Below are 5,000 nucleotides of genomic sequence, written 5' to 3'. Positions count from 1 at the left end.
AAGGAGAGATGAGTCAAAGCACTTGGGGAGAGAAAGAGAGAGCGACAAACAGGGGAGATACTAAGAGTGAGAGCAGCCCGGAGGAGGCGGGCGCGGGGCAACAGATCATGAGACAGAGAAAGAAGAAAAAAAGAACAGCAGGTAAAGAGATGGATCAGAGAGGTCTGGAGTGTGAAGATGGAAACGGGAAGACGGAAAAAAATGACAATGAAGAAGGTGGTAATGCTAAAAGTCAAGGAGAACAACATCTGGAGAGAAGAGGAATGAAGAAAGACGAAGGGGGAGGAAAGGAGAAAGAAATGATAGAAAATCCTGTGAAAAACGGAGAGGAAGACATGGATATATGTGAGGGGAAAGGTACATTGAAAAAAAGAAAGAAGGAAAGACTGGAGGAGCAAAAGGCAGAAAGTAAGAGTTTGATTTAATTGGAATGAGTATAAATCCCTTAAAAACTGTGATAATCACTATGTGGGGTATTTTGCACATTGCGTGTCTGAACAGTAACGGGCTAAGAGACCTAAAAAAGTTTGAGAGGGTGAAGAGACTGTTAAAAGCTGATGTGCTATGCCTACAAGAGACGCATTGGACAGGGGATATAATGGACAATATAAAAAAGAGTTGGGAGGGGGAAATTTATGTGAGTCATGGAAATGTAAAAGCATGTGGAGTGGCGATTTTGATAAAAAGAGACAGAGTGCAAAATGTGAAACAAATTTATAAAGATGGAAATGGGAGAATGCTAGGACTTGAATTTAAGTTTTGTAATGAAATGTTTAGGCTTATAAACATTTATGCACCGAATATAGAGATTGACAGAAAAGAAGTCTTTAAGGAAATGAAGACACAATGGAAAGAGAAGTGTATAGTAGTTGGGGATTTCAACGTGTGGTGCACGAGACTGGATGCTTCCAGTAGTGCTAATTTTAAATCTGATGGGTCAAGAAAGTTCTTAACAGAGTGGATGCAGAATGAAGACATAGTAGATGTGTGGAGGGAAGAGAATCCATATAAAAGAGAATTTTCGAGAAGACAAATGGTGATGGGTAATTTGAAACAGAGTCGTATAGATTTATGTTTGGCAAAAAGAGAAATGTTAAAATATGTTAAAAATGTGAAATATAAGTTTGTCAGTTTAAGTGATCATGCTGTGATGACAGTCAAGATGGGTGTAAGTGAAGAGGCGAGGGGAGGGGGTTTGTGGTGTCTGAATGCAAATCTGTTAAATGAAGAGGCATATAAAGAAAATATTGTAAAATGTATAAATTATGAAATGCAGAATTCTCTATTTGAGGAAAATGTATGTGAATGGTGGGAGGGAATGAAAGAGAAAATTAAAAAAAGAAGTATTAGGTATTCAAAACAAAGAGATTTTATGAGGAGGAGTAAAGCAGAAGCTTTGGAAAATGCATTAAAAGGGGAAGCGGAAAAAATAGAAAATAATCCTGAGTACAGTGAAGAGTGCTTTTGGAGGTTAAAAACAGAATTAGAGGAGTATGAAAAGGGAAAAAGCAAGGGAGCTATAATAAGAAGTAGAGCTCAGTATGCTTTAGAGGGAGAAAGAAGTACAAAATTCTTCCTAAATTTAGAAAATAAAAAGCAGAGGAGAAAACACATTGTAGAGTTAGAAAATAGAAAAGGCGATAAAATAAATGATTTTGTTGGGATAATAGGAGAAGTGGAGAATTTTTATAGGGAATTATTCAAGAAAGAGGGTGTAAAACAAGAATGTGTGGATGAAGTCTTGAGTACTGTGAACGTGAAGCTAGACGAGGATGAGAAGAATATGTGCGAAAGAGATATAGGTATTGAAGAAATAAAAGATGCAATAAATCAGACAAAAAAGAATAAAAGTCCGGGCTCGGATGGTTTGACACATGAGTTCTATAAGGCCTTCATAGGGACCCTAGCACCAATACTGCTAAGGTTGTATAAAGGTATGGAGGAGAGAGGGGAAATGCCGAGATCCATGGGCTTAGGAATAATAACTATCTTATATAAAAATAAAGGAAATCCATTGAAGTTGGAAAATTATAGGCCTTTGAGTCTGCTTAATTCGGATTATAAAATTTTAACAAAAGTAATAGCCAATAGAATTAAACAGGTTGTAGGGAGTATTGTGTCGCCTAGCCAAGCATACAGTATAATGGGGAGAGACATTATGGATATCATATGTACAATAAGAGACGTTGTAGAAAACATGGGAAAGGATGGGGAAGGGGGGTTGGTTTTATCTGTGGATTTGAATAAAGCTTTTGATAGAGTGGAGCACAGTTTTATTGAGCAGACAATGGCGAGATATGGGTTTGGAGACAGAATAAGAAAATGGATCAAATTAATATATGACAATGCCCGGAGCTGTGTTAAAATTAATGGGGCATTAACTGACCCCTTTCCATTAGAAAGGTCAGTCAGACAAGGGTGCCCATTATCTGCTTTGTTATATTCAATAACAGCGGAGCCGCTGGCATCTTTGATAAAAAGTGATAAAGAAATAAGAGGTATTCAAATTCCTTATGGAGGAGTAAGTGTAATCCACCAATATGCTGATGACACAACTTTTACTGTCAAGGATGTAGAGAGTGTTAAGAGAATAAAAATGCAGATAGAAAAATATGGAAAAGCTTCAGGTGCAAAGATAAATGTTGACAAGTCAGAAATAATAAGTATAGGAGGGGTGGAGATAAAAGGGTCAGATGTTCCATTTAAAATAACGAAAGAGTATTTAAGGATATTAGGAGTGAATATTGGAGTGAATGCGAAAGAGGCTAGAGATGCCACATGGACTGGAGTTTTAGGGTGTACTCACACTAGGCAGTTTGAACCGTGCCCGAGTGCGTTTGACCACCAAAGCGCGGTTCGTTTGACTAGTGTGAGTGCTCCGAACCGTGCCCGGGCGCGGCTCGTTTAGCCGGCCCTGGCCCGCTTGGAAGAGGTGGGCCAGAGCACGGTTCAGTTGGACTCGGGCGCGGTTCGCATGCAGTGTGAGCGCTAACCGTGCTGGAGCACGGAACAGGACGCGTGATGTCGCGTTTTTGCGAGGTAATCAGCGTTTTTATAGTCCATAATCAAAGCTGCAAAGTCCTTGCTGCACTTCAACTGGTAATTAAAAACCTCCTCATACGAACAGCACGATTGCGTGAAAATTTTCGTGCCACAAAGGCGAAAGACCTGTTTAATAATAGGCTGTGAGAGGGCTGTGGACCCACGCGGACCAAATGATTTAAAATAATTATCTACAAAGTAAACTATTTCACGTTTAGCGAGAGCGTTGCTCTTCCTGAAACCATCGCAACATAATGACGTAAACGTGCTCCGGCACGAATGCTGAAACCCTATGTGAGTGCAGGCCAGAGGAGGAGTGGGGAGGGGGGACAATCGCACTCGAGCCCGGTTCACAGCAACCGTGCCTAGTGTGAGTACACCCTTAAATAAAATAAAACAAGTACTTAATTTCTGGAGGCAAAGAGAATTGAGATTAAGAGGAAAGGTAGTTGTGGCTAATTCGTTAATACTCACTAAATGCAATTATGTGATGGGAGCAATTGACATGCCAGACTGGGTTTTGAACGGAATAAAAGAGGCTGTGAATAATTTTGTGTGGGGAGGTAAAGGAATTAAAATATCAACAAAAACACTGATAGCAGACTATAAGGAGGGAGGTCTGAGGTTGATAGACTTAGAGGTTAAGAGGAAAGCAATAAGAGTTAAAACAATAAAAAAATATTTATGTGACAAAGTACAGTATGGGTGGAAGGGATATATGAAATTTTTTTTAAATAAAGGTGGAGGATGTGGTGAGGAAGGACTGTTTATGGCTTTTAAAAAACCTATGACTGAGAAAATGCCAATGTTTTATCAAGAAGTATTTAGTGCTTGGGCAGAGTTTTTGGTTAATGTTAATTATGAATGTGACAATATAAATCAAGTACTTGACCAGCCATTATTTCTGAATCCAAAAATTAAAAGGGGAGGGAAAATGCTTTATAATAAGTTGTTTATGAGGGCGGGAGTTAGGAAAGTGAAAGACATGGCATATGAATATGTTAAAGGTTTTTTGCCAAATAGAGCTATATATGATTGTGTAGTAGGATGGGATGATGAAATTGAGAAATCTAAAGTGGATTGTGAATGTGAAAACATTAAAACAAGCCTACCAGAAGGGTGGGTGCAAAGGATTGAGAAAGAGACTGTAAAAATAGGAGATTGGGGATTTCCAGAAATGTATGTTATAGATAAAAAGGGAAAAAAGTTTTTGTGTCAGTTAAATGTGAAAACATGTTATAAGATGATTGTGAAAAAGGAAATGCCTGCCTCTGAGGTGGTTTGGCCAAGGGTATTCCCTGGAATAAATGTAAAGACAATTTGGAGGAATTTAAATGTGAAATACAATGGACTGGATTGTGAAAACCTGGACTTTAAATTAAGGCATAATAGAATATATACAAAGGTGGTGATTCATCAAATGAACAAAAATGTAAAACGAGAATGTGATGTATGTGGGACAGAGCCAGAAACATTAATGCACATTTTTTTTGAATGCAAAGAGTTGGAAGCATTTCATACAGAACTAAAAGTGTTGGTGAAAAAAGGAACGGGGAAAGATGTGATAGGGGATGAATGGAGAAAGCTGTTTTTGTTTGGGATAAACATGAATAAAAAGGATAGGAAAGTGAATTTATGGAACTTTGTATTAAGTAATGCAAGATATGCGATATGGGTAAGGAGGAATATGGCGTATTATGATAAGAAAAAAGTGGATGTAAGGGCAATGTTCAAGACGATTTTAAGGAAAAATGTGTATTTGATGTGGAAATGTTTGCCTAAAGAGGAATTTGAAAAGGCTTTTGTGGAAGGCAATGAGCTGGTTTGTATAGAAGAGGGAAAAGGGTTATGTATAAAATTTTGATAAATATGATTTACGATGAGACTTGCATCAAAATGTCATTGTTTTGATTTGGGTTTGTGGTTTGTATTTATGTTGTGTTTTTGAAGTGATATAC

The sequence above is a fragment of the Garra rufa genome, unplaced genomic scaffold (assembly GCF_049309525.1).
Source record: "Garra rufa unplaced genomic scaffold, GarRuf1.0 hap1_unplaced_002, whole genome shotgun sequence".
NCBI classification, from domain to species: domain Eukaryota; kingdom Metazoa; phylum Chordata; class Actinopteri; order Cypriniformes; family Cyprinidae; genus Garra; species Garra rufa.
The sequence above is the reverse complement of the archived record's forward strand: the minus strand, read 5'-3'. Positions refer to the sequence as shown.